The 12,124-nt window shown below is 43.2% G+C and overlaps 1 long non-coding RNA gene across 2 annotated transcripts in view; it reads left to right on the top strand.

Moving 5' to 3' along the window:
- LOC147362993 (uncharacterized) overlaps positions 1 to 2,133 on the top strand; it is a 142,100-nt gene extending 139,967 nt beyond the window's left edge. For both annotated transcript variants that reach the window (XR_015135690.1, XR_015135691.1), the window contains exon 4: positions 1,734 to 2,133. This is a non-coding gene — a long non-coding RNA (uncharacterized LOC147362993). The remainder of the gene's footprint in view (positions 1 to 1,733) is intronic.
- The last annotated feature ends 9,991 nt before the right edge of the window (positions 2,134 to 12,124 follow it).

Here is a 12,124-nt window from a genome sequence, read left to right on the forward strand (position 1 = left end):
AGTTTTGAGCAAGAGAGTTATGTGCTCTGATGGTAGCTTCAAAGGTCATTGACCTTTTGAAGGGGAGTGGACTGTAGGGAAGCAAGAGAGGAAACAGAGACACCAGTAATTGGGGAAAATTCCTGCCCCGGTCCAGGGGAGGGACGAAGGTGAGGAGGAGTGGGTAGAGATGGTTGGGGGAATGCAGTCTTTCAGGTAGATCCTTCTTTCTACCAGTCCGTGAAACCTACCACGGTGGCCGCCCTGCTGCAGTACGTAGTCAAGTCCTCCCTGGATTTCACCTGCACATCTGTGTGAGTTAAAGAAGTGCCTTTTATATGATTTAGAGAAAAATGTATCTTGTGGCTTTCCTAACTTCTTTAATATCTCACAACCCCTTTCTAAATGCAGATCTTAGAATATAAGCATGTATTAAAGGCATAAAATCAGGCTAAGGTAAACTTTCCCTGACTCAGAATTTTTCTAATTGTCACACCTTGGCATAATTCAGCCTTCAGTCCCTACAAAGAGGAAAAAGGATTATTAAATATTGGGAGAATTTAGTTCTTCTGACTTATAAAAGAGCTTTTATCACTGCCCGTTCACTTTTTCCACCCCCTCTTCCTTCCTTCCTTCTTTCCTTTCCCCTTCTCTCTTTCTTTCCCTTTTTCAGAAATAAGAGAATGGGAAGGGAAAGGACTAAATTCATCTACTTTGAAGAAAAAAATACTCAAGGGCTGTCAGTGCTTGTTATTATAATAGTTATTGTTAATAGGAACAGGGTAGCTAAGGTGAAGGAAGAGAATAGATTTATTACTTTTATTTGGAGTTGCACCGATTTTTTGGTTCCTAAGACCAACGGATAACTACCATCCTTTAAAAGTTCGAAAAAGCCATGTTGTTAACATGACGCCATCACTTACCTAGTTTTATGTTTATACACATTTGTCTATAGTTTGAGGAAACGGAAGGAAATTTCTAAATTTATTTAGAAAATAAAGGATCAATCTGTGATAAAACCATAAACTACCTCAAGAGCCACCATAAAATTTCAGCACAGTGTATGGTTTCAAAATAGAATTTGTGAAGCAAAAATCATGACTAGAGTAAGAATAATATGAGCTCTGGGTGGTCCTACCGGTCCTTGCTATATAAGTTAAGAGCCTTGAGGAGTGTGTGTAAGTGTCCTGGTGCCTGTTGGGAAGGGATGTGTCATGGGTCCCCAGAGTCTGGCAAAAGGACTCAGGGGTGAGCTGAGCTTGTGACTGACCAGGAAAGCACCCCGATACCCCGCCTGAGATGCATGCTCCTTGAGCTCCCCGAAGAACCCCAGCATCCATCTCTGGCTGTACTGCCACAGGCTCATCTCCTCCAGCAGCTGCCTGTTCTGATGTCCGGTTTCTGGGGCTGACATCTGGGTCAGGTGGGAGGGGGGAGTTGGTCCATCTTTCCCTGCCCTTATGCCCACCTGCTGCAGGCCAGACCCCTAACAGCTCCAGGGAACTCATTCTGAAAGGGGGATAAACAAACCTATGCTTAGATTTTTTTTTAAGGCTTTTTCTTCCCCTAAAATGGTCCAGCTGTGCTGTGTTCCCATCCGCCTCCTCTGCTTCTTCCAGTCAGCAGGCTGTGCTGGCTACAGTTCCCTTCTTTGCTCCCCTCTGCCAGCATCACAGCCTGCAATATCGCCAAGAGGTTTCTTGTTTTCCCAAGGCAAATGAAACTTCATGGACCATTTCTTCCTTCTTTCCTAGAAGCAAAGACTGGCACAAAGGAGGGAGTGGGAAACGGAGCAAGTCAACTTCTCAGCACCCGCCACAGAGGAAAGTGCTGACCCAGCCAGCAAGGGGCCCTGGGACCCAGCTGACTCCGAAGCAGATGGCGATGTGAGGGGCACATTCATCACACAGCTACCTGAGCAGCAGATGAACGAAATTCCCAGCAATCCTGTGCTCAGTCTGTAGCTTAAAAAATACAGCCATCTTACTTCCTCTCTCTCTCTTTTAAAATAGGAGCAGATATTTTTCATGTCTCACCCAGATGCTACTATTTCTCTGTTATTTGCACTTGCTGTGTTGAAATGCAACAGATGTTTCAAAAGGGTTTAAATTCCTCATGAGGGACTCTGACAAATAAACTGAACACCTCACTTTACAGCCTCCCTTTGCTCAGACTCTTTGCAGACTTTTTTTTTTTTTTTCCCCAGGCTGGAGAGAAGAAAGAAGAATTCTGTTACAAAATGACAGTGGAAAGAATATAACAACAATCATGATTGTTTATTGAGCTCTCATGGTTTGTTGTATGGGCCTGGGTGTGACTCTTTTGCGACCCCATGGGCTGTAGCCTGTCAGGCTCCTCTTTTCATAGATTTTTCCAGGTGAGAATACTAGAATGGGTTACCCTCTCCTACTCCAGGAGATCTTCCCAACGTAGGAATTGAACCTGAGTCTCTTGTGTCCCCTGCATTGGCAGGCAGATTCTTTACCACCACACCACCTGTGAGGCCCTAGAATGGTTAGTTACCCAAAGTGGGTTTTCTCTCTGTTATTTTATTTGACACTAATAGCACCCACTCCAGCACTCTTGCCTGGAAAACCCCATGGATGGAGGAGCCTGGTGGGCTGCAGTCCATGGGGTCGCTAGAGTTGGACACGACTGAGCGACTTCACTTTCACTTTTCACTTTCATGCATTGAAGAAGGAAATGGCAACCCACTCCAGTGTTCTTGCCTGGAGAATCCCAGGGACGGGGGAGCCTGGTGAGCTGCCGTCTATGGGGTCGCACAGAGTTGGACACGACTGAAGTGACTTAGCAGCAGCAGCAGCAGCTCTCCAAAGAGGGCAGATATCATTGCCCCCGTTTTACTTATGAAGAAATTGAAGAACACACAAGATAAGGAAATTGACTGAAAGTAAAGCTGATCCATATTTGAAGAAAGAACTTGAAGATAGATCATGGAATCTTAGTCTTTGAGCACACATACAAAAAACCTTGAAATCAATTCTTTCAATAAACCAAATTCCCCAGCCTTTACCAGTAAAAGAGGTCACAGCATAAGTAACACCCACATTTTATTGGATTTTAGCCCTCCCTGTATTCTTTCTAAGAATCCCTTGGTGTGTCTCAGATGTATTCATCCATGATTTTCTTGCTTTATTTCTTTTTATTAATTTTTATGGAAGTACAGTTGTGTTAGTTTCTGCTGTACAGTAAAATGAATCAGCTATACAGATTTCCTTCCCATTTAGGTCACCACAGAGCATCAAGTAAAGTTTCCTGTGCTATATAGTAGGTTCTCATTGTTTATCTATTTTGTTCATAGGGGTATATATATGTCAACCCCAATCTCCCAATTCATCCTCCCACCCCTTTTCCCCCTTGGTATCCATATGTTTGTTCTCTATGTTGGATCACTTTTAGAGATGTGAGATTGTCATATGGAGTAAAATGAATCAGAAAGATAAAAATAATGTATATTAATGCATATATATAGAATCTAGAAAAATTATATAGCTGATCTTATTTGCTAAGCAGAGTGGAGACCAGTGGCTTTCTTATGCTTTGTTTCCCTTTAGATGTCTGAGCTGTGTGCCTGACTCTTGCTGTATATATGAACGCCTTTCCTTCCTGAGACCTTCGGGAAGCTCCAGACCCAGGCCTGTGACCTTGTACTCTGTACACTGCACTGTGCTGGAGCCAGGCTGTGACCCATCCAGAGTGGGATAGTCCTTCTCCCTGAGATGCTCCAGTCTCCTAGGTACTCCCTACGTCTTACACTAACAGCTTTTTACTAGAGCCTTCACTCTGTTCAGGGTCTGAGCTAAGTGCAGGTCTTAGGCCCTTCCACTGTCCTCTTCCTGTCTGTGAGCCATCGTTCATCCAGGTCTGACTTAGGTTCATGGAGCACACACCACTTTCGGGCCCTCTCTTTTCAGCTCTTAAATATTTTTTTAAAGCTTTTTCGTTTGTATTGGGGTATTGCTGGTTAACAATTCTGTGATAGTTTCAGGTGAACAGTGAAATGTATGTAGTTTCAGCCATACATACACATGTATTCCTTCTCCCCTAAATTCCTTTCCCATCCAGGCTGCCACATAACATTGAGAAGAGGTCCATGTGCTACACTGTGAGTTCTTGATAGCTATCCATTTTAAAATTCAGCTCTTAAATATTGAGCAACCTGAAAAGGACTGACGAGCTGCCTGGGCAATAGTAAAGTGTAGCTGTTCCACGTAGTGTCCTTGCTTGCTCCTGTTAGGTCTGTTGGTAATTCTCCAAACAGAACCGATCAGTGGCCCTGAGACAGAGATGAGAGCAGATCACGGCTCTAGGTCAACTGTCTAGTTGGAAAGGGTGATGGGACAAAAGGGTGGGAGCCCTGGGCTCCATGTCATTCCTGCCATCTCTCCATCTCTCTCCAGAGGACTCTTGTCTCATGTAGTCCAGTCTTTTACCTCTATTGGTCTTTGCACTAAAGTCACCTTATTAACAAGACAACCAATCTATTTAAAACCATCCTAGGCCTAACTAGGGGCTTCCCTGGTGGCTCAGTGGTAAAGAATCTGCCTGCAATGCATGAGCTTCAAGAGACATAGTTTTGATCCCTGGGTTGGGAAGATCCCTTGGAGGAGGAAATGGCAACTGACTCCAGTATTCTTGCCTGGAAAATTCCACAGACAGAGGAGCCTGGTGGGCTACAGTCTACGTGGTCACAAAGAGTTGGACACAATTGAAGTGACTGAGCAGGCATGCAGGCCTAACTAACCCACTTCTCTGTTTAATTGCTTTCCATAGCATTAAAAAATAGATATAACATAAAACACACATAACAAAAAAGTGTATCACCTAATCATTTACTTGTGGACTTCTAAGTGTACAGTTTAGTAGTGTTAAGGATATTCACATCCTTGTGCAACCCAACTCCACAATGCCACAACGTTTTCATTTTGCACAACTGAAATTCTATGCCCACAAAACAATAACTCCCCTCTCCCCTTTCCCCCAGCCTATGGCAACCACCCTTATCCTTTCTGTATCTATGAATTTGACTACTCTATGTACCTCATATGTGCAGAATCATGCAATATTTGTCTTTTTGCAACTGGTTTATTTCACTTCATGTAATGACCTCAAGGTTCATCCATGCTGTGCTTACCATGTGCCAGAATGTCTTCCCTGTGTCAGTTCAGTCACTCAGTCGTGTCCAACTCTTTGCTACCCCATGAACTGTAAGGCTGAATAATATTCCACTTCACACAAATACCACATTTTATCCTTTCATTTATCAGTGAATACTTGGATTGCTTCCACCCTTTGACTATTGTGAATAACATCTCCATAGCATTTTAAAATTTTATTCTAAATTAAGTACTTCTTTTTGGTTTGATATCTTTCATTAGAATATAAGGCCAAAATTTTCTGTCTTGTTTGATTCCTGCTATGTTCCCAGCTCCCAGAAAAGCATCTGGAACATCACAAGTACTCAAAAATGTTTGCTGAAACACAAGTGGACCTAGAGATTTTCATACTAAGTGAAGTTGGTCAGGCAGAGAAAGACAAATATCATATGATAGCACTTACACGTGGAATCTAAAAAAAAATGATAAGATGAACTTACAAAATAGAAACAGACTCACAGATAAAACTAGCTTGTGGTTACCAAAGGGGAAGGGGATGGAGGAGGGATAAATTAGGAGTTTGAGATTAACAGATACATTTTACTACATATAAAATAAGCAGCAAGGACCTGCTGTATAGCACAGGGAACTATATTCAATATCTTATAATAAAGTATAATGAAAAAGAAGCTGGAAGCACACACACACACATATACATACATATATACTGCTATTTAGTTGCTAAGTCATGTCCAACTCTTTATGACCCCATGGGACTATAGCCAGCCAGGATCCTCTGTCCATGGGATTCTCCAGACAAGAATACTGGAGTGGGTTGCCATGCCCTCCTCCAGGGGACCTTCCCGACCCAGGAATAATAGACCCCGTGTCTCTTATGCCTTCTGCATTGGCAAGCAGGTTCATTACCACTAGTGCCGCCTGGGAAGCCCTATATGTGTGTGTGTGTGTGTGTGTGTGTGTCTGTGTGTGTGTATACACATATGCATACATATTGTCATTCAGTTGCTAAGTTGCGTCTGACTCTTTGTGAACACATGGACAGCGGCATGTCAGGTTTCCCCGTCCTCCACTACATATAAAACTGAATCACTGTGCTGTGCATGTGAAACTAACCAAGGTGGTCTTAAATGGTCTTTAAATATCACAGTTACATTTTCTCATTTATCTTTAGGTCAACTACAGACCACGAACCCTTTCTTTCTTCAACTGGACAATGACTTTGAAAGTTGAGTCAGATTAGAGGGCTTTCTAGGTAGGATGGTGGTAAAGAATCTGCCTGCCAGTGCAGGAGATGGGTTTAATCCCTGGGTTGGAAAGATCCCCTGGAGAAGGAAATGGCACTGACTCCAGTATTCTTGCCTGGAAGATTCCATGGACAGAAGCACCTGGCGGGCTACAGTCCATGGGTTCACAAGGAGTCAGACATGACTGAGCATGCACAGACACACACACACACACACACAAGATGCAACTTGCCTGCTGTCCTCACTGAGATATGATTATCTCAGTTCTTTCCTCACAAGGACTAATGGGGAGGGGTCCTAAGACACATTTCTTAGGATACTAGCCTGAGTTTTCATTGCTGCTTCCCATCCAATGTTGCCATATTCCTGAAGTCATAACTTACATGTACAGTTAAGCTGGAGAGATTGAAGAAGCATAGGAGAAATAGAAACTCCTGTTCAATTTGTTCCTTGCCTTTTTCTTATCTTTATCAGCTACAGACTTTAAGGACTGGATTCCAAAGAACAAGAATGCTGAAACATTAGCAGGACTTTTTTTTTTTTAATAATTATTGATGAAATTGGAGCCTGGTAGGGAATAGCAGTACCTTTCGAATTCTCAATATCAAGTTGTCCTTAGAATATTCTGAGTATAAATGGGTACAGTCAAGTTCTTCAAAAATCGATCACTTAGGGCCACTCAAAGTGTGGTCTCGGTACAAGCAGGGACATCAGCCTCATCTGGGAGCTTGTTAAAAAGGCAGAGTCTCTGACTTGTCCCTGGCCTGATGAATCAGAACCTGCATTTTAACATTATCTGCAGGAGACTCAAATACATCCCATCTTAGTTCAGGCTGCTATCACAGAATACCACAAATTAGGTAGTTTATAGACAGCAGAGATTTATTTCTCAGATTGGGAGGCTGAAAGTCTGAGATCAGGGGGCCAGTATGGGTGCGTTCTGGGGAGGGTCTCTTCCAGGTTACAGACTGCCTACTTCTTGTTGTATTTTTTGCATCCTCACGTTGTGGAAAGCGAGCCAGCAAGTCATCTGGCCTCTTCCTATAAGGGCACTAATCCCATTCATGAAGACTCCACCCTCAGGATCTAAATATTTCCTAAAGGCCCCATCTCCAAATACTCTCACATTGAGACTAGAGTTTCAACATATGAATTCTGGGGGAACATCAACATTCAGTACATCGTGTACACTTAAATTTGATGACATTATCTTAAGATCTTTAGTCATTAAGTAATATATTCTTGCCCAAATTTTAGGCATAATTACCTTTATTGTAATTTCAGAGACTAAACTCTTATCCATACAAATAATTTCTGAATTCAACTACAATGGTTGCTTTATGTCTTATCTGGAAATCCAGTTTATTTTAAAAGGTCTGCTAATTTCCAGACTGTAGAAGTCACTTTTTGAATCAAGAGTCTATGCAATTTAAGATTCAGTGGTACTTGTGGAAAAGAACTTTAAATAGGGACTTCCCTGGTGATCTAGTGCTTAAGACTCTGAGCTTCTAATGCAGAGGCACAGGTTCAATCCCTGGTTGGGGAACTAAGATCCCACATGCTGTGCAGAGTGGCCAAAATAATAATAATAAAATAAAATAAATCCTAAGAAAACCACACACACACACACACATAAAATAAAACAAAAACCTTCAAAAAGAGCAAAAGTAAAAATAGTGCTTTGGGTTTTCTCAGAGTATTTAGGTCCATGTTGGGCATTGTAGTGATGCTTTTCTGAAAGAGATGGAAATATCAGACCACCTGACCTGCCTCTTGAGAAACCTATATGCAGATCAGGAAGCAACAGTTAGAACTGGACATGGAACAACAGACTGGTTCCAAATAGGAAAAGGAGTACATCACCTTGCTTATTTAACTTCTGTGCGGAGTACATCATGAGAAATGCTGGGCTGGAAGAAGCACAAGCTGGAATCAAGATTGCCGGGAGAAATATCAATAACCTCAGATGTGCAGATGACACCACCCTTAAGGCAGAAAGTGAAGAGGAGCTAAAAAGCTTCTTGATGAAAGTGAAAGAGGAGAGTGAAAAAGTTGGCTTAAAGCTCAACATTCAGAAAATGAAGATCATGGCATCTGTTCCCATCACTTCATGGGAAATAGATGGGGAAACAGTGGAAACAGTGTCAGACTTTATTTTTTGGGGCTCCAAAATCACCACAGATGGTGATTGCAGCCATGAAATTAAAAGACGCTTACTCCTTGGAAGGAAAGTTATGACCAACCTAGAGAGCATATTGAAAAGCAGAGACATTACTTTGCCAACAAAGGTCCGTCTAGTCAAGGCTATAGTTTTTCCAGTGGTCATGTATGGATGTGAGAGTTGGACTGTGAAGAAAGCTGAGCACCGAAGAATTGATGCTTTTTTTTTTGTTTTTGAATTGATGCTTTTGAACTGTGGTGTTGGAGAAGACTCTTGAGAGTCCCCTGGACTGTGAGGAGATCCAACCAGTCCATCCTAAAGGAGATCAGTCCTGGGTGTTCATTGGAAGGACTCGTGCTGAAGCTGAAACTCCAATACTTTGGCCACCTCATGTGAAGAGTTGACTCATTGGAAAAGACCTTGATGTTGGAAGGGATTGGAGGCAGGAGGAGAAGGGGATGACAGAGGATGAAATGGCTGAATGGCATCACCGACTTGATGGACATGAGTTTGGGTAAACTCTGGGAGTTGGTGATGGACAGGGAGGCCTGGCCTGCTGCGATTCATGGGGTCACAAAGAGTCGGACACGACTGAGTGACTGAACTGAACTGAACTGGGCATTGTATATCTAGAGAAGGTAAAGGGTTTTAAGTGAATTAATGTCATTTGAGGTGCCTATGTCCATTCTCTAAAACTAGATTCCAGCAGTGCTTATCAATACATCCAAATTCTTACTTGTGTTCCCCCTATGTCTGCTATAACTGCTCCTCAAAAGTACAACTCAAAATTCAGACTCTTAGTGATATCATTTCAGATTATCACACTTGCCCCCTTCTATCTGAATTATTAGATGAACTTGGGGAATATACACATGATATCAACAGAAGTTTCTCTTTATGGAGCTCAGGTGTCAAGTCTAATTGGTTGAGTCACTATCTTTAGCTTAGTGATTTCACTCTTCCTCGTTGGAGTAATTTCTGTACTATGATACTGATCTGGGGTAGGCTCGGCCTGCAGTGGCTTGGAGCCAGTCTTAGGTTCCCAGCCAGAGACTAGGGCTGGATTGGGGGAGTGACAGCATGAGATCCTAGTCACTAGACCAGTGGTCAGTGACAAGAGCCCTGGCCTTTTGGCTTTGCAGAAAAGAATTCCCACAAAGATGGAAAGTAGTGAACCAAGTAAAGTGTGTATTAGAGGAAAAAAGGTACAGTACATGTGGATAAGGGGCAGACTTAGAGGGCGAGTCCCTGAGTTGCACCCTCATGGCTTCCCGTTTAAATCACTTATATAGGGTATTTTTTCTGGTTATCCTTTAGCTAATCATTTTGATTTGCCTGGTTCACAGTCCATATTTGGTCTGTCTCAGGATCCTTCCATGTGTGCGTGCACATCTCTTAGCCAAGATGGATTCTACTGCAAAGGCATATGGGTAGAACATTCCTTAACATAATATCACCGTTTGACTTCCTACGAGCCTTTCTGTGCACATGTGGTTATCGAGCTCTCCTGACTTCAGGAATGAGAAATATGCAGTCTGGGAAGGACCCAGCCTTCTCCCTTAATTGTCCTGCTTTTCTCTTCTTGGAGTTTCTGTCCACAGGGAATGAATCTCCAATTGCTTTATCCTGGGGCGGAGCAGGGGTGGGGAACATCCTGCCTCAATATATCCATAACACCTAATTGAAGTACAAATAGCCTAGGGTCAATAGTTTGAAAAATGTATTACATTAGGCCACTTGCCCTGATAAAAATATCATTATCCCTGTCTTTGAGAAAAAAGGACAAGCTTGAGACATACTCTTGAGACACACTCTTTATCCTTAGGCAATACTGTGAGTCAGGAGCCCCAGTGAATCAGAACTTGAAGTTTAACAATCATGGGAGTTTAAGTTCCTCATTGGATCAATGGGGAAATTGAGGGTCAGAAGATTTTAGTAGTCTGCCTGTAGTTACATGGCTTGTGGGAGTCAGATGAAATGAAAACTCGGTGATACTGCCTCACTCTCTTAAATAAAAGGATGGGATATGTGCTGACCAGCAGTCCTGCAATTGAATGCACTTCATTTAAAAACACAGGCAGGTATGCCACAAGAACTCCCACTTAACCTGCTAGTCGCCAACTCCTGCTGTGAGAAGCATCTCCACACTAAAAAATAGGAGGGCATTTTGAATAAGCAAGAGGCATTGGAGGTTTCTGGATCTGGTCCTGATAACAGGTTGAGATTGGCCCTGAAAGAGCCAGAGTATACCGGTGATGGCACTTTGTTTTCTTATGAGCCCCTCTTTCTATTTTCTGTTGCCTTAAAGTCAAGTTATAGAAAAACTAGGCAGGGTGCCTCAGTTTGGGCCAAATGACCTGTGTAATAGCAGTAGTTACAATTGATTCCAGAGGACACACTCTCTTTGCTTCTTTCATATCTATGTTATGAGGCAAATAGAAAGAAGAATGAATATTTGGAGCAGGGAGTGAAAAATCACCAACTGTTTGTTTGAAAAGGCACCAGCACAGATGTGTGAGCCCTTAACCCAGGGCAGATTAAAACGCTTTCGACATGTCTTACAACCAAGATCAGACACTGAAATTCTGAGAGCATCAGTAAAAGATGTAGCATTGAGCATTTTCAGCTTTAATCACAGGTGATGATGAGGGTCTTGCTATTGTTCAGTATCTGTCACGCAGCAGACAGTTAAGTCTTCCCTGGCAGAATGATGGAAGGGGCTGAAATCATAAAACAATGGTAGCCAAGTGCTGCTTCAGAACAGCCATCCACTGTTGAAGAAGCTGAATTTAAAAGGGAGGAGAGTGTGTGCAGTGGTTCTTTTCTGTTTAAATGTCCCGTTTCATGTAGTGTTGATTTTAATTCAGCTTGTATTTGATAGAGGAGGAGCTAGTTTGATTCCAAACAGGATCAGGTAAGTGGCTAAGGAAGTTCTGAGTTGATTTCAGTGGCAGAGACCTGCCAGAGATGGTTTCCAGAGTACCCAGGCGAGCAAGGAGCACATCCCTGGACCCGAAACACCATGTCCTACTGCCTCAGCTGGTCCCAGCCTGGCAGGATGGGAGACCTCTGGGAACATAGTGTGGTGTGGGCCCAGGGCTGGCAATTGGCTACCCCTCCACAGTAGAGGCGGAGAAGGCAATGGCACCCCACTCCAGTACTCTTGCCTAGAAAATCCCATGGACGGAGGAGCCTGGTAGGCTACAGTCCATGGGGTCGCTAAGGGTCGGACACGACTGAGCGACTTCACTTTCACTTTTCACTTTCATGCATTGGAGGAGGAAACGGCAACCCACTCCAGTGTTCTTGCCTGGAGAATCCCAGGGACGGGGGAGCCTGGTGGGCTGCCGTCTATGGGGTCACACAGAGTCGGACACGACTGAAGTGACTTAGCATAGCATAGCATAGCCACACTAGAGGAAGCCGGGGCTTCCAGGTGAGGCGGGTCCTTGAAAATTGGTGAAGCACAGGATCCATGTTGTTCTGCAATGGAACCATGTCTCGAGAGTCCTTTGTTTAAGTGAGCTGCGGGTTATACGATTACAAGGAGGATGAAATTTTGCCTCATGTGTCAGCTATGCCTTTCCCCTGTTTGGAAATTA

This window comes from Bos grunniens, chromosome 11, assembly GCF_055505025.1.
Source record: "Bos grunniens cultivar Pamir isolate PY7600 chromosome 11, Bosgru_T2T1.0, whole genome shotgun sequence".
Lineage (NCBI taxonomy): Eukaryota > Metazoa > Chordata > Mammalia > Artiodactyla > Bovidae > Bos > Bos grunniens.